The sequence below is a fragment of the Colletes latitarsis genome, chromosome 10, assembly GCF_051014445.1.
Source record: "Colletes latitarsis isolate SP2378_abdomen chromosome 10, iyColLati1, whole genome shotgun sequence".
In the NCBI taxonomy this organism is placed as follows: Eukaryota; Metazoa; Arthropoda; class Insecta; order Hymenoptera; family Colletidae; genus Colletes; species Colletes latitarsis.
In genome coordinates this window covers 30357356-30380833 of record NC_135143.1, presented here as the reverse complement: position 1 = coordinate 30380833, position 23478 = coordinate 30357356, and the positions used below count along the sequence as shown (strand labels likewise).

The following is a 23478-nucleotide window of genomic DNA, read 5'->3' as shown; positions in this document are numbered from 1 at the left end:
AACGACCGGTCGCGGTACGCACGCATCGGAACGATCGACGCAAGAAATCGAGCGGCCTTGTCCGGGGACTTAACGAGCCCCGGCCGTGATCGGTTCCGACAGTGACTTTTCAATGAACGACCGCGCGACGCTTTCTGCTCGGATCGTAATGAAAACCGAAGGACAATGACAAAGTTCTTGCGCGGCTCGCGTGCGTCAAATGGAACTTTAGTACCGGTACAATGAGTTACTATTACGCAATTACGGGTCGGTGTCGTTAAAGGCATTCTTTTTATTTACCTTTCAGCCTGTAAAGTCAACTCGTCGCGTTCCAATCTATTCGTAGGACGCGTAGGCAACGAATTTTTAGCAAGCTCTACGGTTCGTTTGAGTATCATTTGCTTTTTTAAGATAATAAACGTCAGTTTCGAGAGAGGTAATTTGCTACTCGAACGTGCATTCTACGCCAGCGGTTCTTAACCACGCACTATTATTAGAGACGGGGGACTAATTCTGTCGACGTAAAGAAATTTATATTTACTGAAAATAGAAGCTATAATAAAAATAAAATTTAACGAGAGGGTTGGAACGACATTTGTAATCTGCAATCCTACAATGTTAAAATTCCGTGAGAATGTGTTAGAATTAATTTTCAGGATATTCAGCCTTGCGGTTAAAAATTGCACCGTTTATTAATACAGTCTCACGTGTCGAGATTTTTGATGCGTACAAGAAGTAGATAACATAGACGATACATTAGAAAAAGAAAGGAAAGAAGGCGCGCGGACTGTCGAGAGCAGCGGTGAATTTAAATATAGAATTTATTTCTAATAGAATGTTTGTCGTAGGAGCAGAGATTCTTTTGAAACAATTTGCTACGTAGCTATTGAATATTTAAGTCTGATATAATTTGGATTAAATTACAATAGGTTGGGAACCGCTACTGAAATGCAATCATTAAGTGTACACTTATCGGGGATCACCTGACACCGAATGAATATGCAAATGAGCACCGAATAAAAATATTCGATGCATTCTTAGCTTACCGTCTAATTTAAAACCATGTTTTGTAAACAATTTTAAGCATCCTCTGTTAAATGTTAGCCGATCCGATGCCACCCACGCATGCACGTGCAATTTACGTAGGCGGCTATAAAAGGGGAGGATGCACAGTACTTGGGGATGCGATCATCGCAAGCAAATTAGCCACGCACAACCAGCCTGGGGGGAAAAAAAATTAAATCGTACCAGCAGGTTGATGTAGCGTGAAGCAGAATATTAGGGATCGTAAAAGCTACCTTCTGCTCTATTTACTTTGGCAATTAGGCGAGGTCTAAATCGTGGGTACCAAAAATACGAAAAAATCGAACGTTAAGCACTACACTAACATCAATCCTCGAGTCTATTGTATACAATCTAAAAAACTTTTTGGTAATGTGCACAACCTAACCTCAATCTGCACAGATGTATACGTTGACCTAGTAGGGTAACTTTTTCTGGTAACAGGTGCAACTTCATTGACAATCGTTCCAATTGCGGTTTTCAGAGAAATCGCTTCCATTTAAGATTCAGGGCAGAAAAGAGCAGGACTGCTAACAAATATTTTCGTGTTTCCAAACCAGAAACTTTCAAAAAAATCTGTACTGTTCGTGAAAACACTAGTTTAAGTCTAAGCTGATTACCTATTCGACCAAACCTACTCGGAGTAAGTTTTATTTATAATATCGTCGAACCTTATTTCCACGAATTAAGTAGCCTATACTTTCCGCCGAAACATACAAATCAACCAACCGAAATTTCATTCGGATCGGACAAAAATTGCACGAGTTATAGGGAATGCACAAACACGCAGATTTCGAATTCTATATTAATAATATTGCTAGAGATTCGACCGACGAGCCCCTATATTTCCGATCACTTATACATGGAAACTAATTCCGTGGCTCGACAAGGCATAAATAAATATGCAAAGTTTGAAATCGATACGTCTGATAGTTTTCTCGGTGGAAAAATGTCGGGTATCGTCGAGTTTTTAATGCTCGAAACTAGACAGACCCCTTGAGCCGGTTTCCACGCCGCGATATTTCCGTCCGCCGCGGATCGACGGATCGGAAGCCGATCGATGGCGCCTGAGGGCGCCTTTTCACGCGCGCTCGCGCCCACTAATACACGCGCGTGCACGCAGAAACGCACGCGTATCGAGAGACAGGTAGAGGCACGCGTGCAACACGAGCAACGAGATAATGGGGCGTAACCGAAGCGGCTTTGCCTTGCGGTGAAAGTTAGCGCCGTGACGTTAATTGAGGAGCGCCTTAGCGTTGCGGAATTAGGAGCCGCGGAGGTCCCGGTGTCGGCGCCTGGCGTTTCGATCCGTTCACGAGCCGAGGAAAACGGCGTAAAAACCAACCGACTGTTGGCCGCGCCGATGATGCTCAATTAGAGCCATCGTAAAAATTACGTGGTTACAAGACTTCTTCCGAGCCAACCGTGGCGGAAAGAAACGCGAGGATTGCGGCAATCAGTGCCAGAGATTGGCATTTGGACGATTAAAACACAAGCAAAACAAGGATCGACTATAATAATCAACTTTTCATCTGTTTTCAACTCTGTTTTTGTGCTTTAAAAAGATACGTGTTGTGGTTCGCCTTAACCCCGTTTCTATATGCGGTTCCTTTAACCCCCAAGATGGCGTCCGTCGTTTGGTCGCTGAGGGCGCCACCTTGAGAGTTAAAGGAACCACATAGAGAAAGGGGGTTAAGGCAAACCACAACACGTATCTTTTTAAAGTACAACAGAGTTGAAAATAGATAAAAAGTTTATTATTTTAGTCGATTCTTGTTTTGTTTGTGTTTTAATCCGGCTAAAGGAATCGCATGGCGTCCCCAGCGACCAAACGATGGCCGCCATCTTGATTCGAATCTGAATTTCGTTACCTCCTATCCTAGTACAAGATTTCTTAATCGATTATTAGGCACGGATACTCTGAAACGAGTTCGAGTATACTGTACGAGTACAAAAAATGGCATTCTTTCGGCCAAGATTAAAATATCAGGATCAACGAAGTAGAGAAATATTGTTCTTGAAATTAAAAATCAAGACACGGACCGTGGACGTATCAATCAGCAGGAGCAACGAAACGGAAACACGTCCCATTATTTCTTCGCGAGCATACGTCTCGATCCATCATCGATAACCGAACAAAAAACTACGTCAACATCTATCGTCTCTACCCGCTAAAAAGAAAACTGGTAGCGGCACCAGCTGCAGAAGCTTATCGCCTAACACCGAGCCAAAATTCTACGATCCTCCGTAGCGACGAGATAGGCCGACAGGTTGAATATATTAATTCGAAGCCACGGTCTGTCAGCTTGTTCGCCGAGAAAAAGGTCAATCGATGCGTTTCGTGTCCGGACACGGGAGACAAGTGGCTTCGTCGTCCTCCTCGCGGGTACAGATAATTTATTTTTTAATTTCTTTTTTATTCTAATATTAGAATAACGATAAAAGATAATTTAATCGCGAAAGTTTTGCTACAATCCCGACTCTTAAAAATAAAATCAGGAAGAGGAGTTAGAGGCCATTGAAGCGAAGAAGGCATCAGTGACAATTTGGACAGAAAAATGAATTTAGAAAACCAGTTGCCTCTCCTAAAATACCCCTAAATAGTAAAATATAAGCTAGGAGAAGCAAACTCTATACAATTTCGACCAACTCTCGTTTGAACCCTTTGAATTTCACTAAGAAGGCAATTTATTATTTATTTAAAAATGCAGAACGTTCATTCATCGTTTTGTCCCACGCTGTATCGATAACCCGCGCCTAAAGAACATTTTCCAATACATGATCTTTCGCCTTTCTCGCGTTTCGTACGTATCAAAAAGCTCCGCCCAACGTCTCGTCCGCGAGAAATCCATCCAGCACGGTGATCCCCCGATCAATTATAAACTTTCACCGACCGTGCATCAAAAGATCGCGCTTACACAGTTTTCAAGTCACCGTAGAGAGAAACCCGTGCTCCTTTTACTCTTTATCCTTCGGGTTCCCTTCGAGGCGGGGCCTTTTCCGCGGCAGAAATTCCGACAACTGAAGAAGAGAAGAGTTACTCCGATCCAACGAGGACGAGGACTCGCGATAAGCAGTCGGTTTCGGGACTCGGGACGTCTTTTCGCTTCAGTGGTGCGTTAAAAAACGACATTTTGCGTCGGACGCATTGAGATTGAGAAGTCATTCGATTGCCTGATCCTCCTCCTTCGACTCATGCCGCGTCCCTCCGACTTTCGGTTAAAACGGGTTAATCGATCGGAAGTGATCGATGATCCACGGACAGACCGGTCGAGCTTCGATTCGTTCGCGAAGAAAGCATGAAACTCGAGGAGACCTCTAATTGATAGGAACCGATTCCTTTCGTCGGGTCCAGCGGACCGTTTAAGGATACAGTAGAGTTCCGATTATCCGGAATGTCCGGAATACCCCGCATACTTAAATTGTATTACTACATTACCCATGGTTGTGTTTATTAAAAATGAAAAACAAAGTTTAAAGAAAGAAATCGACAAGGGGTAGGTGCTGAAATTTTTCGGCGAAAAAAAAAATTTCAAACCGTTCCGAAAAAATTATTTTTGGTTGCAGGAGTCAATTAGAATCATTTTTGGTCATTATACATACCCCCGAAATCCTACCCACTTTCGAGAAAAAAATTCGAGTAGGTACTGAAATTTTTAGACGAAATTAAAAAATTTCAAATCATACTAAAAAAATTATATTTAGTTACAGTGGGTAATTACAATCATTTTTGGTCATTATACATACCCCTGAAATCCTACGCACTTTCGAGAAAAAAATTCAGAAATGTGGAGAAATTTTGTGGAAAAATTAAAAAATTTCTAATCGTTCTGGAAAAATTATTTTCGTGTGCGAGGGTCAATTACAATCATTTTTGGTCATTATACATACCCCCGAAATCCTACCCACTTTCGAGAAAAAAATTCGAGTAGGTACTGAAATTTTTAGACGAAATTAAAAAATTTCAAATCATACTAAAAAAATTATATTTAGTTGCAGTGGGTAATTACAATCATTTTTGGTCAACAGACATACCCCCGAAATCCTACCCACTTTCGAGAAAAAAATTCAGAAATGTGGAGAAATTTTGTGGAAAAATTAAAAAATTTCTAATCGTTCTAGAAAAATTATTTTCGTGTGCGAGGGTCAATTACAACTATTTTTGGTCATTATACATACCCCCGAAATCCTACCCACTTTCGAGAAAAAAATTCGAGTAGGTACTGAAATTTTTAGACGAAATTAAAAAATTTCAAATCATACTAAAAAAATTATATTTAATTACAGTGGGTAATTACAATCATTTTTGGTCATTATACATACCCCTGAAATCCTACGCACTTTCGAGAAAAAAAATTCAGGAATATGGAGAAATTTTGTGAAAAAATTAAAAAATTTCTAATCGTTCTAGAAAAATTATTTTCGTGTGCGAGGGTCAATTACAACTATTTTTGGTCATTATACATACCCCCGAAATCCTACACACTTGCGAGGAAAAAAATACCTTAATATGTAGGTAGAGTCCAATTATCCGGCATATTAGATTATAGAAACCCTAATATTGTATCAATGTTTCGAATAAGATAATGCAACACTCAGATTGTGATATTTTTAATTAGCAAAGTTCTACCTAAACAGATAGAGAATGTGTATTTGTAGAGAAATCAACTAACCAGAAATAGAACTATTTTTGCGTTCAATGAATGATGTATATTCATGCACCACGAGGAAAAATTTTTCGAACGTACAGACCCATTGCAACAAATTTTTAAATATCCATGAATATTTTGCCTCTCCATCCTGGTGCAACCCTTTAATTCGCTCGCGTTCGGTATGCATACGCGACGCGCGTGTCCGCGGTAATTACAGGTTGCGGTAATTGTTAATTAAAATAGCGAGTCGCGATCGTACGTTGCAGGCCCCGAGAGCGCAGGTTTCCTAGACGGCATTATGCAAGTGGCGGCAACGCGAATCGCTCGCAGAAGCAAGGCGAATTACAAGTTTCCCGTTCTCTTTTGTCTGAGGACAAGAATTAACAGGGCATAGTAAATAAAAGTACTGGTTGTTGACCGTGTCCCAGAAGTTGACACTTCCAGAGAAACAAGAACAGAAATAATAATCTCAAAATGATAATTGATAAACAGAAACAATTTTTAACAGTGATTTAACATATTAAAAACAGTGTTTTCGTATTTCTTCATTTAAATAAGAATCAAAAGAAATCGTCTACACCGTCGTTCTTAGAAAACACGTCGCCATTTTGAATAAATCTTCGAGATAAATACTAGGTTAATTTATTCTATTTTAAACGGATAGTTATTTTATATTTGTCACTGCCGCCGTTTTGTAAAAATTCCGACAGAACGATCTCGATTTTGCATACTGCAATGAATATGTCCTCTTAAGTGTTGATCTAGATGGCGGAAAAATGGCGGGAACGAAGCGGGCGTAGCGGGGTGATCGAGTTGCAAAACCGTGGATTTGTTTGTCAGAGGCGGTCGCCTTTGATGACGAGTAACGCAACGGTGGTTTATAATTATACGTCGATACGACTTGCGTTATCGAATCTTTCGAAACTGTCCCTGCTGGAAAAAATCGAAACGTACTTGGGCGTAGCAATTTATGCGCATTGTTATTACGGGGGTAAACTAACTATTATCTGCTTAATGCCAGCTAATTTGACATCGGCTCGTGAGTTACAATATCCTCGTAATAGATATATTCTAATTTGTATGCAAAGTGTTCCTGAAATAGGTGGGCAAACTGAAAACATGTTGTTCTCGTGGCTAGGATGAGAAGGTGTTCTAGTTCTTCCAGTTATCGATCGACTGAAACGCTAGTTGGCGCCACTGTAGCTGCGCAACGCGGATGCACGGAACGTGGATCTTTCCTTTGATCTTTAAGTTGAATAAAATATACTCTTAAAACCATTATTCTCAATTCTTTGATCCGTTCACCTTGAAATTAATGGTCTTCCATGCTTGCACCACAGGATAACGACAGATACAGAAGTTTCACTCGTCGCCATTGTTAGTTTCATGCGCAGGGAGGAAAACTCCTGTACGTTCATTATTCCGTGCTCTCGCCATGGGATTGGTCTAATTTGTTTGGAAATACTCGTGACTTATAACCTCGTTAATCCCATAATTGATCGTCGTTCGATGGTAGTTTGCTAATAAATACTTAGGAAAGTACTTAACCTAACTTTTTCCCCGAGTTTCGTGCTCCGAGTTTCGTGCCCTCCATCATCGGATTCACTTTTGCCCCAATGCCAGGCGTAATCCTGTAATTTGCATTACTCCGGGAAATCCTGTCCCGGGGCCCCAGCGCGCGCCAGTAATTGTTAATTGCGCAACGCGTCGTCTATCATCGGCTAATGATACATCCAAGCGGCACGCCGGGGCATCGTTATTACATTTCGGATGGGCTAATCGCTAATAAGAATTTATGGGCTTCGTGCGCGAACCTGGCAGATTGTGAAAGTCCCCAGTTCGAGTGAGTGCTCGCGACAAGGGTGCACCTACGGACGACTTAAATAAATCGTGCTCGAGGGAGGGGAAAGTAGCGAGGGGAAGATTTCCCCCACTCCGCGCCATTTGTAAATTCGGTCGGTAACATAGACTGCGATTGCTCGGTCGATCGCGAAGTGTAATCTTTCTTTTCGTGAAAAAAGAAAGGTTAAATATATTTTGAACTATTTGTTGATTCGTAGTAAATTATGATTTCCGGTAAAAATACGTTCACGCTTCGAGGCCCATTTCACACTGCGCTGCAGCGCGAGGCACAACGTCATCTATCATATTAGACAGGTTATGGTTACGTTGTCAAAGTATGCCCGAAATACACAGCAGTTAATAGCTCTCCAAGTAAAATCCGAACCCATCATTACCTTTAATGTAAATCAAACCTTTAATGGCCAATAATATAGACGGTGCCTGCACTTGCGTTAAACTAAAAACATTGATACCTTCGTGGAGCCGCAATTTTCTTTGGCCACCGCTGTTCGTATTAAGTTTCGAGGCGTCTCGCGTTCGCCGTCGTTCGTTCTTTCCCCAAACCACCCACGAACTTTCTCTCCCACCCGCTAACAGCTTTCAGTTTCCTCGTTACAAGAGAATCCCGGCTAATCCTCGACACAAATCTACCCCCAATTAGTCGGATGGCCAACCGGTGTTCGCTATTGAGTCGTGCTCGCCGATTCTTTACGGCAAAAACCGTAACAAGATACTCCGATGGCTTGCTAAGCAACCAGTTGGATTAAGATTCTCTCCTGCGAGGCGGTGAAAGTAATTACAAGAAACACAATACTGACGCAATTAACGAAATCGCTGATCGATTAATCGCGTCCGACGGACGTCGGTTTCTCTTTCTACGACGGCCACCGGGAGTTTATTATCCCCGGTGACGGACCAACTCGCGACTGAATAGGACCATTCATCGCAGCGGAAGGTGTTCCCCATAAACAAAGGAGCACCGGACAGGGTTTTTTCTTTTTATTTTTTTTTTTTATATTTCTTATTTTCGTCGTCCACGAGGAAGAACTTTCTCTATTAATCGAACAACCGCGTCACTGTCGCCGTTACTTGGCTGTTCGCAAACGAATGCCGAAAAAGAACCGACTAGCGAAATCGGGGTCCTGGTGACAGGATGACGGCGTCGTTTCGTGACTGTAGCGTTGTCACAGGCACACCTTTTTCGTTTTTAAAGAAATGTGGCGATGGGATACCAATGGAAAATTAGTTGAGCGCTTATGAGAAAAGTGGTCCCTCTAGCGGCAAGCACAGGAGGCGATGGCCCCCATAGAAATAAGAATTAAACACCTTGACTCTAAGTTTCTGGTTTGAGTTTGTATTTTTTCCAACCCGTGGACTTATCGAGACAGGTGACTCGAAAGTGAAGAAGATGGAGTACGTAAACAGAAATCGTTCGATGGGATGCCAATGGAAGATTAGTCGCTTGCGAGAAAAGTGGTCCCTCTAGCGGCAAGCACAGGAGGCGATGGCCTCCATAGAAATAAGAATTAAACGACACCTTGACTCTAAGTTTCTGGTTTGAGTTTGTATTTTTTCCAGCCCGTGGACTCGTCGAGACAGGTGACTCGAAAGTGAAAAAGATGAAGCACGTAAACAGAAATCGTTCGCCACCGTCGGAGCATTTCATCTCCGGAGACACCGTTTGGCGAGGCGCCAAAAGAGCTCCTCGTGCCAAAACGCCGAAAATCGCGTTCACGTTCCATTACCGTTCCATTAGCGAAATTTGCGAGCCGGCTCGCGTCCTGGCGCGGCATTCCTAACACGCGTACCAACACGTCGGTATAGACATTTAGGAGAATCGACCGCGAACTGTATTTATTAGTCACCCGGTAGACAAAAAATTCCTCTTTAAGGTTCTAATTTTTTTTTAGACATTAATGGGCCGTACTGTACGGTCGACTGAGACTATTTTCTGAATATTTTCTTTTCGAAATACGTCATCTTAAACGAACGCAGTGAAATTCGATATGAAAAATTTTAAACCTTGAGAGTGACGTGCAATAAGAAATCTAGATAATATATCGGGTCCCTTTGTACGGCGGTACAGAGATAAAAGATTGAAAGGAACTGGGCGTTTTATGTAAGCTGATACGCGGGGCCATTTTTTCTTTCGTTAGCGCGAAACAGGTGACGCAATGCTCGAGAAATATACAGCTGCTCGTAAAAATGTAATGTCGAGTTCTACACGACATCTCCGGCATTATGAGATGAGAAAAAATAGACGGACGAAGATTCGAGGGAGAAAATACACAGGCGTTAGTTTCTAGAATAACGATAAATGTCTGAAACGTCAACCTTTCCCGAGATCTTTTCAATTCTATCTGTCGTTGCGATCATAGTAAGTCGAATGATGAATTTTAGAATTGCACTTTAAGGCAAAAGGTTGGATCGGTGCGAGAATATTACGAATCGGGTTTGAATTTCGCGCTAAAACGTTACGAGTTGGGATTAAAAATGGCGACGAAACGCGAGAGGTTGGGGTTCGAAATTGGCGCAGAAGCATTACGAGTTACGTTCGAAGTAGGCACGAAGTAATTCTTTGGTCACAATAAACAAGTTTGCGAAGCTTCGATTAATAGATAGGAGAAAGAACCTTTCACAGCACGCTCGCGTGAAATTCCACGAACCGTGGAACAAGAAGAAACGTGGGTGAGGTGCGTGGCAATGCCGGTGGCGTGGCGTTTCCACGGCGCGAATGGAACAGAGAGGAAAAAATTGAGAAAGATAGATGGTTCGATGGATAGATAGAAAGAGAGAGGCGCTAGATAACTGGCGCCAGTGCTAATAATTTCATGGTAGCTGTTACGAAGGCATGCGCGCGGCCTCCTAATCGCTTCTATCGTTTAATCGCTCCAACGTACGATCGACAGCCGCAAGTATACGGTTGCGAGCACCAGGAAACGTATCACAAAAACCGGCGCCGCGAAGGATCTATCCGCGAGACTGAATCGCGAGAAAAATTCCGTCGTGCGTTACTCCGTTGCCTTTCTAGATCATCGATCTCCCATAACTCGTTCAACTAATGGCGCGTTCTAAGTAAAAAATACGTCTAATCATGATATAAACGGTGTATCGGCGATGCAAAGTTCGGCTGAGTTAAAACGATCATTGATTTTATCTCCCTAGAAAAAATGTACTAGGTTCCCATTGCTTCTTATTGGATCGTAAATTTGGAAAATAATACGATCAGGAAGTCTGAATCGTACAACACACGATAAGAGGTGACTCTGCGGAAGAGCTAGGCGAAGAACGACAACAATGTGGCTGTAAAAGAGGATTGGCTACGCCAATGGGACGGCTCGTATTTTCCATCGTCGCGATCATGTGTCACTGTGGTGGTAGGTACGGTGTGTCCACGTGTACCTTGTACTTACGTTGTTAGAAAAGACGTACACTCGTTGAGTGGTAAGAGCAATGGGAACAGAAGCAAAACGAAGCCCGTGGCGAGGCACCGCCGCGCGCGATTCCGTTAAAATTCTTGCGCCGCGTGTCGTCGCCGGTGGTTGCGCCTTTAATGCCTATCTTTTGAAACACGAACTGGAACTGGCAATCCCATCGGACAATATACTCTTAAATTGACCATTATTCCTACCCGACTTCCAAGGGCAATCTGTTTTACCCCGCGTCGACTACACTCTCGCGACCTTCCGGCTAATTTCCTTCGATCTCGATCATAAATCATTCCCCCACCCCTGCGGCCCAGATTTTTCTCTTAGAACCACTGCAAACGGTACCACGCGCGATCGCTGCCCCGAAGAAACGCAACTTTCGCTCTTTCTTTGCGGTATTTATTTACTTGGAATTTCAATTTCTGGTCGAATTTGCCTTTCGTCGCGAAGAAACAGAGTTCGTAAATACATTTCAACCGTTTACCCACAAATCGTTCCAAGCAGTTTCGTTCGACTTTCTAAAATACGTCGGTCAATTGTGAACAGTCGTACGTCGACGTGTGATTAGCGTTCGCGCGTCGACAGTGGCCGGAACAAAAATTATTTACGCATATACCAAGTCCCTAAAATAAAAACGAAAAGTAACGTAAATACTCGCGAAAGTTTAACGAATAAAAATAAAATTAGGTTACGTTACGATATCCGATACACGAGGCGAATGATGTACCGTTGGACGGTTATCGATCGAGACGCGGCGGTCGAATCGGTATTCCATTATCTTTGGATAAAAAGAGAATCGAAATTGGAATTTATTCGATGGACCGGGTCGTTAAATGGCGAGACGAATCGTTGAACCAAAATAAAGAAGAAAGAGTAGTCGCGCGACGAGTACGGTTTCGAGTACGGATTCGTCCCTGCGGAATCGTCAACCATAATTACCATACTTTTTTTTTTTGTGCCACTGCCCACGGGAGCCGGTTTGCCAGGTGGAAAAAAATCACGGTAATTAAATTACCGAACAAAACATCCCACATCCTCTCTCTCGAAAGAGCGCGGAGTCGACGCACGGACGAACGTGTCACGCGACCGGTACCCCAATAAAATCACGGTTCGATTCCGCCTTATGCTCCACATAAACTCGCTGCACGCCAGTTGGCATCCTTCAAAAAAATCCCTCGTCGCTTTACTGGCGACGATCCCAGAAACTAGGATGATGCCGAGACGGAATCGTGATCGTCTGTAATTGGAATGCCATCTGGGCGGCAGTCGATTGATGAACGACGGAGTGGCTAGATAGCTATCCGTGCATCATCCTCAAGAGTATACGTGAACTTGCACGCAGGAGTGGCGTACGGACGCAGTAGTACGCGGGTAGGTTATACACCGCCGCTCAAAAACAGTGGTCCAACAATATTTTTCTAATAACTCACTGTACAAGTATCGAACGCGACGTTCCACTCGAATTTTACACATTGGGAATTGTACGGATGCAGTAGTACGCGGGTAGGTTATACACCGCCGCTCAAAAACAGTGGTCCAACAATATTTTTCTAATAACTCACTGTACAAGTATCGAACGCGACGTTCCACTCGAATTTTACGCGTTGGGAATTGCACGAACGCAGTAGTACGCGGGTAGGTTATACAGCGTCTCTCAAAAACAGTGGTCCAACAATATTTTTCTAATAAATCATTGTACAAGTATCGAACGAGAAGTTCCACTCGAATTTTACGCGTTGGAAATTATACGAACGCAGTAGTACGCGGGTAGGTTATATAGCGTCGCTCAAAAACAGTGGTCCAACAATATTTTTCTGATTACTTGCTGCACAAATATCGAACGCGAAGTTCCACTCGAATTTTACGCGTTGAGAATTGTACGGAAGCGACGAGAAAGGCGGTAGTGGTAGGTTAAATTGTACGGCTGTGTTCAATAATGGTGGCCCGAAGGTATAGCTCCGTGGAGAAAAAATCTTGGCGCGTGAAATTGTGGTTAGATTTCCGGGGGAAAGTAGATGCATGAAAGGGACAGGAATAGACGTGATTAAATTGTACAGGGTTATTCATGAGTGGTGGTCGTGCAAGATTGTTCGCGGCCCCCGACGAGGAATATTTGGAATAGTTAAATTTTGTTTCTTGCAAAGTTATAGAAGTGAGAATATCGATCACAGCTTGTACAGCCCTTCTCAGTAATAGTGGCCCTGCCTATCACAGATATCTAAGAAGGAAGCTATGGGTATAATTGAAATTTTCACGCAGAAGGAAGCGTATGAAAGTTGTAAAAAAAATGCGACGGAATGCATGGATAGAGGTTGCTATAGTTTGTTATACGCGTCTATAAGCGGAATAAAAATGTGACGGTGCACGCGTGTTCTATAAATTGTAGAGTGCCGTGCAAAAATAGTCACCCTGCAACATTGTTCCGCAGCTGTTGTTTCTTGGGTGGAAAATTCACCCTGCGAGACTCTATCTATATTTGCACACAGGGAAGTACATAGTAATCGCTGAAAGAGCAACGAACGTTTATGAAGCTAAAAGTATAATTCCCTGCAAAAACAGTGTTCCGTAACGTAATTGCCAATGAGTGACCTTTCTCGAGTTCGTAACTTACATTTATATCTACAAAAACACATAAATAATATAAGAAAAGTAACGTATGCCTGTGTAAGAGAAAGTACAGTTCTAAGTAAAAATGATGTACCGTGATATCGTTTCATTTAATCTATAGTAAAATATTAAATAACACTGTCTAAATTTATGTACAGTGATTTCTAACAAGAAAAGCCACTAGTGACCGTAGAATTAAATTTACAGCGCAATTCAAAAGTGGTGTCCCGCGGTAATGTCATAATTTTCAAGCAATTTCGTTCAAGTTTCATTAGACGTCGCAGCAGAAAGGTTGCTGTATCTTATTGCCGGAAATTTGCATAGAAAAAGTATGTGTACAACGCACGGCGACGCATCGATTCGCGAGGAAGCGAGCAGTGCCCTTTAGACGCAGTCTTCTGCAACGTTGTCATTATTTGTAGACGGTCTTCTACATCGTTATAGCTTCTTCCGCTATAAAGAGGGTAGTATACTTCGTGTTTCTCTCGAAATTTACATTCAGAAAAACGTACAAACGCGACAAAAAGATCAACGGACATATACAATCACGATGCACCTCAGAGTTGTTACCGGCAACAAACATTCTTCCGTTTTATTATTACTTCATACACGCTGTCGCGCAGAACGGCGTCATTTTCATTTAAACTTGTCAGGGGAACAAGAATCGTTAATGAAACCGAGGCTACAATGCTGTACAAATGTAGTGTCACGGTCAACGAATGGTTCTACTCGACTTTCTTGCAGCTACTTCCGCTATTAGTGGAACGTTTCTTCTCCATAAATCTGCATAAATTTCCATGGGGAAAAGCATATAAACGCGACAAGAGGAGCAACAGACGTTTACGCGAACATAACAGCGCGATGTACAGGAATAGTACCTGGTAGGAGCATCGCGAGCGACGAACGATCTTTCTCAACTTTGTTGCGCCCACTTCCGTCCGACTTTGTTGCACCGACGCGTTGCATTTTCAATTTTTCACACGACACGACACACGATTAAATACAGCTACAGCGTCGCTCAAAAGCAGGGTCCACGAATCGTTCGCTTTCCCCGTGTAAAGTACACGCGATTCGAACGTTGCGAATTCAGCAAACTCGCCGGTTTCGCGGACCATAACCAAACTTTTTCGCCTGGTAGGTTAGGTTCGCGAGCGACAGAGGCGCTGCGGTCGGCCGGCGAAGCGAACCAGCGGCGCAGAAGAATGCGGGGAACGGGGGTACGCGGGGTGCAAAGCGAAGAAAAAAAGCAATGTTTTCGAAGCGTACGCAAGGACGACCGCAGAGCCGTGGATGCACGCGCGAAATAAACGCGGTCTCGCGGGAGCATATAAATAAGCGCAGTCGCGCGCGCGTGCAGTTGCTCGACGCGTACGCCTCGTGTGTCTCGCGATGGAATCCAGTTTGCCGGCGAGTTTTTGCAAAACCGTCGTTGTGCACGTCCAAGAGCACTGATTCCCGGACAACGTGACGCAATTATGCAATGCACGGTCGACTCTCTTTCTCTGGCGTTTGCACCGGGGCCGTGCGGTTCGATACTATCGTTGACCTTGAGGCCCTCGAACGCCATCCAGCGCCCGGCTGTTTCGCGCGGCCTTGCTGCGCCCGGCTCTCGGTGCATCACAAATCGACTCCGGGACGCGACCCTGGCCTGGGTCTTAGCTCTAAGCGCGCTGTACGGCTGGTTATTGAAATAAATCGGCATAACGCGCCGTTCGAACGGACTTTATTTAGATTTCGTCGTATAAAACGATCTTACTGGCCGGGGATAACGCGTCTCCCGGGGATTAAGAGCCCCGTCCCCGACGGGATAAGCCCCGCGGAATTTCGTATTTATGCCCGTTCCGTCGATAGCCCTCCCGGGATACTTGGTCTTATTGTACCCAGACCCCGGCTTCTACACAATGTCAAAGGGAAAACAAGCTAATTTAATTAATGGACGCGCCAGTAGGCTGTTAAGAACGGGATGTTATTATCAGCGCACGCCATCCGGCTGGCTGGGAGATTTCTTTAGATTTACGCCGGCGGGTCGAGAACTTTGGATAACGCTGAGTCGGGTATTTTGATGAGCTTTCGCGTCAGCAACCGTACGATTACTCTTACTTTGCTAACGAACCAAACTTTATTCCTTCCTACGATAGTTAATACCGCAGAGTATTTGCAAAATTTCTTGCTACAATTATTCTTACAATTTTGCCCCCGATAACTGAATCCTAGTCAGCCTCGTTACCTGCCCTCAATAATTGTACAGGACTGGTATTCGCAAAATTTATTTGCAAGCAAAATTACTCTTGATGTTTACAGAGTCACCTCGTTAACTAATCGAATTTTCCCCTCCATAAATGAAGTCCAATCATCCCCACAGTTTTGTTTCGCTATCTTGTTACCTCCCGTAGGTAACTTAGGAGGAACGGATTATCGTATTTATGTTATTGGAACTTGGTTTTATTGTGTGCAACCGGCTGCTACAATTTCAAAGCCAATACAAGCAAACTTAATTAATAGACGCGCTACCAGGTTGTGAAGAACGAGATGTTATTTCTGTGCGGAGGTATTGGACTGGTAGAGTCAAGTATTCTTATCGGGTTTTGGACGGGAATAGGGACATTTATCACGAAGTAATATTGCTCATAGCGTTTACAGCATTACCCTACTAAGTGATCGTATTTTTCACTCCCACGTGGACCGTTTCATTACCAAATTACATTTTATTATCTTCCGTCGGTAACCGAAGCAGTCCAGTTCACGATCAATTAGCAAAATAGTGCTAGATTTCCTGTTGTCTCACAGGGTTGCAAAAAAATCTGTTTATCGAACAACTGTGCCTATCATATATGTATAATACCGAATACACTTTTCTATCATCAGTTTTCTTTGTTCGGTGTTTCAATTGCTCTCCAAGATATTGTCATAAAGTATCGCCATGAGTGCATCTCGCATAATAAAGCCTTCGACTACAGAATAGACCAGATGATCGCTGTTTTAACGTATAAATAATGTTTCATTCTATTTGCAATGGTCGCCTAATCGGCAGGGGCACGCTAGCAGAAATATCTACCGTATTGCCAACAGCTAGGCGCTGTTTCGAGCCGCAAATGCATTCACCGGCACATTCGATTGCATTGTATGTTAAAGTGTTAATGTATAGCATTACGCGCAAATTACAGGTGGCTCGACGCGAATCATGAATCTTGAACTGTTAATTTACATGCTGCATGAAATAACGATCTCGTCGCAGCCGTTGGCTAAATGGATTATCTAATGCGCTTTTCATTTTTTATGATCCGATCTCGCTCACACGCGCAGTGCAATTCCCTTTGCCGGTTATTTTATAACTATCGCCGTTACAGCGTACCCTTGGACTCTAAACGCATCGAGGACTGCTATGGCTAACACGACAAATAAAAAATTATATTTCACTGGAGTAAACTTTATCTTAACCTATCATCCCTGTCACGTCAGAGTTAACTTTGACTAGTGTTTCTGTCTCCAAGTACTCGGAACATTAAATAAAAGAAAATGTTTCTATAAGCAACGGATTCTGCCCACTAATTGGAAACTGATTCCAGCATGCTATTGTCGCTTCACGTTAAAAGAAATGTTTTTACTATTGAAAGAGACTCGTCACGGGAACGGTTAAGGGCCATTTACCACAATAGCTCCCATAACAAGTTCTATTGAAATTTCTGGCAGATCAAAAAGACAGAAGCGTTACCCCTGTACAACGAGTAGCGCCGTCTGGTAATTGGTCCCCGAATCGATCGTCGACCCGATACAACAAAGGTTGAACGGTAGCTGCGCTCGCGTGTTCAGTTGGGGCCAGGTTCCAAAAGAATCAAAGGAAAATGAGAAATGGACGAAAAAAGAGGAAGTACCGGGGCCCCGACAGGCTCTCCCCACAACACCTGCTGGCCGTGTCGTAACTTGTCTGACATCCTCATTGCCGAAAACAGAAGCTGTTTGTGCCTGGATCGGTCGGGTGTACCGGTATCTCATAACGGCCTGCGCCGCGAAAATGGTGTTTTAAATTGCACGCTGGCGTTATATCGACGCCTTATTAACGCCAGGGACTGGTTCGCCGTCGGGTGGACACAAGATTTCTCGGAACTCGTAGGAGGCATAGAGTTCGCGAAACCCGGTAGCACCCTTTACCGCGATACGTACGCGACAGAATGCCAGTGCCATCTTTGTGGATTCCCATGGCAACTCTAGCCTTGATCACAAATACATTTTGTTGCAGTAAAATTTTATAGGGCGTTCTAGACATTCAAACTTATACAGGGTGGTCGACCACCGCTGGGAAACATTTTAATGGGAGATTCTAGAGGCCAAAATAAGACGAAATTCAAGAATACTAATTTGTCGATGGAGGCTTCGTTAAAAAGTTATTGACGTTTAAAGTTCCACCCGTACTGAATTTTTTTCTAGAAATGGAGTAGGATTTCGGGGGTAGGTCTATTCACCAAAAATGATTGTAATTCACCCCTACAACAGAAAATAATTTTTCCGGAACAATTTGAAACTTTTTAATTTTGTCGAGAAAATTTCACACCTTCTCGAATTTTTTTCTCGAAAGTGGGTAGGATTTCAGGGGTACGTCTATTCACCAAAAATGATTGTAATTGACCCCTACAACAGAAAATAATTTTTCCAGAACGATTTGAAATTTTTTCTTTTCGTCGAAAAATTTAGGCACCTAATTAGATTTTCGGTAAGGAATTTTTTTCTCAAAAGTCCGTGGGATTTTGGGGGTATGTGTAATGACCAAAAATGATTGAATTTGACCCCCGCAACCGAAAATAATTTTTCCAGATCGATTTAAAATTTTCGAATTTAATTGTTAATAACTTTTTAACGAAGCCTTCATCGACAAATTAGTATTCTTAATTTTCGTCTTATTTTGGCCTCTAGAATCGCCCATTAAAATTTTTCCCAGGGGTGGCCGAACACCCTGTACAGCCTGAAATTCATTTATCTCCATAAAATGTATTTTATCTTGTACTTCGTTCAACGTCTTTATCGTACGTACACGATTTACCGTGAGAACCGAAATGCAAGACGAACCGTGCAAAGCAGTTACAAATCCTAACCTCTAAGTTATTCAAGCGCTCAGTTTACGCACGGTTCATTCAACGAACCGTTCGACGTTCGTAGAAAAGTCTCCGTCCCGCAAGTTTGGGTCCCTTCTGCAGAAACGAGAAGAGACGCAGCGCTACCAAGTGCATTCTGATACGCGAGAGGAGGCGGGGTGGCTAGGATCTCTGCGGTCTGCTACATCTATTTATAGCGTTCGCCATACTAATGCATATGCGCCTATGCACCACGCTAACACCGCGTCCCGAGCATAACGGACTTTTACATGCTGCACTGGATATTCCACGTGGGCTCTCCTCTCCGTTCCCCCCCACGCCCACCCCTCGTCGTCTTCCCGTCTTTCTCAGGATTCCCTGTTTCTCGTACCATCGCTGATGTCTACGGAGGTCTCTCGCAGTACACGCGTGCGAACGCACGTGCGCCTGCCTCCGGAGGAATGCACCGAACCGCGCGGAGATTTATGCACATGCACAGGTCCGACCGCGTGAACTTCCCAGTTTTTCTAACTTGGGTTATCGACGTTCGTCCGTATTTATTGATAAGTTCAATTTCAGTCTATGCGTTTCACCCAAAAGATACAGAATGCATTTGAAATACAAGTTGATATCTAAATTATAAGTCTTGGACACGTGGAGCCCCCTAGCGGATACGTAAAAGTCACAAAGTGGTCGTTCAAGGATGCAGGATTATCCCCACCATACTTCTTGGCCACGCTCGTCATCTGACACTCTTTGTCAGTGGCATTAAGCACTTTGCCAAATTTTGATCCAATTGTAATCGCTTTATTAACGACAACGCCATTATTAAAAATTACTCGTGGATCAGATTAAGCATTAGTCGTTTGAAACCGATTTACACCATTTCACTAGTCACAGTTGCAAAAACAATGAAGAATCAGGAACCACTAATGCTAATGATAAAAATATATTGGCACTTCACGGTCTAAAAACGCTCGAATAACACATTGTAAACTACCAGGTTTACAAATAAAATATACTTCAATCCTAAGCTACTGTTTACTATGTTAGGTTAGGTTATGTCTTCTTCACTCAGAAATGACACTCACGAAATTCTTTAAGAGAAGCAATATCTCGATAATATCTTACTATCAATGAATTCTAAAGTAATGAAGTTTGTGTAATCATATTTTACTAATCGGTTATTGGTTATAGTCACCTACAAGTTTTCAATATCGATGTAAATGAATTTAAAAATTTCTTTTACTTTTACTGCAATGATTTCGAACAATCGACTAATTTATGTTTTCCGTTTTCTACGTTCTCCCTACTTCGAACGTAATTAAGTCAATTATAAACGTGTATTTACTCCTCCTTACGAAATATATTTTTTACATAATTTCAAAAACCACACGACCGAAACGTATAACCGATAAACATATGCTTTACCAGCAATTTGCTAAAACGAAAGAAATCGTAAGAAACTAACTGGGTAGTCTTTCATATTAAGTTATCGCCTGTCAGTTTTATTATTTGCTTGCAGGTTAGGTTATACGCTTGTTCCATTAAAAAGTCACGCTAAAGCGAACGAACTGTGAAGAGGGAATTAAGTTTCTTGTCTTGACCGACTGATAAACGGCCCCGCGCGAGATATCTAAATATCATAAGACTTTAAAACTCGCCCGCGCCCCCGAGCACAAAATTTACGTTCGATTCGCAACTGTCGCGAACGAATATAAGAGTCTCGGGGAGCTACGTCTCCGAGACCTCGGGCGTTATAACTTCGGCAGTTGTTACTTATAAATTACCATCGCGGCAGTTATAACTCATAGACTGTACGACGCCTTTATAACTTATACCTCGGCCGTATAAGTTATAAACGCGGTGCATGTAATTTATACGTTACGACTGCCGATGTTATAAAGCACCTCACAGAGCCAACAAACGGCATTATTTAATACGAGATTAATTTGCGAACGACAATCTCGAAAGTCCTCTTTTCTTTCCATCGAGTAATGACTCCGCGATGTATTTACCGACGTCTCCTGTCATTTTGTCCCTTTGCATCTCTATTCGACGATACGCGCCGACTTGTTTCATAAATCTTTGCGTTTACTTTCGATCGCGTCACGTATCTTGACACTTATTACTTTCAGTCATATTTAAGCACAGTTCGTTCGAAATATGTATAGGGTGTTCGGCCACTCCTGGGAAAAATTTTAATGGCAGATTCTAGAGGCCAAAATAAGACGAAAATCAAGAATACCAATTTGTTGATGGAGGCTTCGTTAAAAAGTTATTGCCGTTCAAAGTTTTACCCGTTCTGAATTTTTTTCTCGAAAATGCGCAGAATTTCGGGGGTATGTCTATTCACCAAAAATGATTGTAATTGACCCCCACAGCTAACAATATTTTTTTCAGAACGATTTGAAATTTTTTTTTTTCGTCGAAAAATTTCACACCTTCTCGAATTTTTTTCTAGAAAGTGGGTAAAATTTCGGGGGTATGTCTAATGACCAAAAATGACTGTAACTACCCACTGTAACTAAATATAATTTTTTTAGTATGATTTGAAATTTTTGCATTATATGTTAATAACTTTTTAACGAAGCCTCCATCGACAAATTGGTGTTCTTGATTTTCGTCTTATTTCGGCCTCTAGAATCCCCCATTAAAATTTGTCCCACGGATGGCCGAACACCCTGTATTTGTATTTGCATTTGTATGTACTTACGCTTCTTTCAGTCCAGAAAACTTGTAACATCAGGGTAACTGCAAAACAACCTCAAACTCCCTGCTTTTATTCCCGACGTGAACCTCTAACCTAGAAAACGACAAACAAATCGCGTAAGCGTTCATAACCTCGCTTTTATAAACAGCGACGAAGAATCTACGAACGCCATAATGGTAAACGATTTCAAAAACGCGATCGTGGATTCGTGAGAAATTAATGAGAATTACTTGTCGGAATAAAGGCTTCCCGGCATGGTCATGGTGTAATCACGGCCATTACAAGCATAATGTAATAGACAGAAAACGCTACGGTGTCCGATCGTGCAGCAAACGCAGCCTGAATATCGACGAACGTTTTCCACGGACGATGTAACGAGATTTGCTTTTTCACGTGGCGAGACCGGTCACGGTGACGGTAAATTGACCGATAATGTTGCTTGGCACTGATTGCCGGATAGCAATGATGGATGCACGAAGGGCGCCCCTCGGCACGGTCTGTCCTTTACCATGTACGTCAAGGTCGCTAACCTTACCGAGCCCTCGGGTACTCTTTGGCGCCACACTCTCTTCGTACTTTTAGCTCGACACTGTTATTGCAGCCGTTGTCCCAACCTCACACAAAACACTGTCTTGGCCAAACGAAACGACGCGATTCTTCTGAGTTAGAATCCTTCGGGGTAGTGTCTAGGATTTATACGAAGGGGTCGGAGGATATATCGACAGCGATCGATACGCGGTTCGAACCAGCACGCCGATTATCTGAAGTTATAGAAGCACTTAATGACTACGTTTACACGGTTCCGATTTCTGCCGAAGTTACAACTACTGACGTCAGATGTCGTGTAAACTCTAATGGCGAAATTACAACATCGACGCGAACGGGATAAACATTAAAAGGAAATGCTTGTAAAAATGACGAGCATTAGACTACTATATATTATGATTAAAATTCAATATCGCAAAAAAAATATCAAATATTCGAAAATTATTCGAGATGCTATAACCTCAAATTAGCTTCACGTTTTATGATCGCAGATCGAAAGAGCAAAAAAGGAATTAAAAAGCAAAATTCATGCTTGATCAGAATTTGTCAATAATTCATTCATAAAAATCGATAATAATTAAACTGAATGTGTTAGACATTGAATCAATAAACCGTAATTTGAGATATTAAAAACTGAACTACCTGCTAAAAAATTTATCCGCGATTGCTCCAGCTATTGAATTTCCGGAAACATGAACGAGAGGCTAAGTAAAATAAATCGGTGTCAATCAACAGCCGGAAGGTGTGTGTCTTCGGTCCTTGATCTCGTTCCCTTTTAAGAGCCTTTTAAAATCTCTTCTTTTTTTTGCTCTTCTTATTATCGCTAATATCACTGGTCGCACATCGCTGTTCCACTGAAACCATCTTGGAATGCGAGCCGCTCCGATTTCAACCGCAATTCGACCGGGCAAAAATTCTTAACATTACTAAAACCGGCCGATGAGGTTATCGAATCATCCGCTCGGTATCGGCCTGTAATTACGAGACGCAATTACATAAACTGCTTTTTTATCTTCGATAATTAGCCACACGCGCGTTTTACGTTGGATTATAATCGTATATTACACTTCATTTCTGCACTCTGATCGAACGACCGTTTCGTTGACGACCTGCCTCTATCTATCTTTAATAATCTAGAACGATGTGCTTCGCTTATATCACAAAACCTGCGATCCATCGTAGAAATCGGTTGAAATATAGAATTCTTTATGAGTAAAAAGATAGCTTCTGTGATTAAAAAAATGCTACACAAAGTAAAACGTTACGAAAATCGGAATTTGTGTCGCCATCTGTTGGTATCGAGTGTCTCGAATAAACGTGTCGAGTGGTAAATTCACGAAACATCATTTTCACGTTAAATATTAAAATTATGACATTTAACAGAGTCTACTCATAGGGAAAACTTAATTTTATGAATTTTCTGCAAATATATCTGTCTTTCCGTGTAAATTGGAAATTGTAAAATTTGTTTACAATTGGCGACGTGAGATAGGTTTACAAAGATATTCGTTTTTCTAAATATGACAAAGTTTTTGTTGAAATCGATCCTCAATTTGTCACTCGTTGAATATATTAAAGATTAT

General features: G+C 42.4%; 1 long non-coding RNA gene across 1 annotated transcript in view; it reads right to left on the bottom strand.

The window, feature by feature from the left end:
• LOC143346427 (uncharacterized) overlaps window positions 1–21407 on the bottom strand; it is a 122882-nt gene extending 101475 nt beyond the window's left edge. Inside the window, exon 1 of the long non-coding RNA XR_013080420.1 lies at window positions 21353–21407. This is a non-coding gene — a long non-coding RNA (uncharacterized LOC143346427). The remainder of the gene's footprint in view (window positions 1–21352) is intronic.
• Between the last annotated feature and the right edge of the window lie 2071 nt (window positions 21408–23478).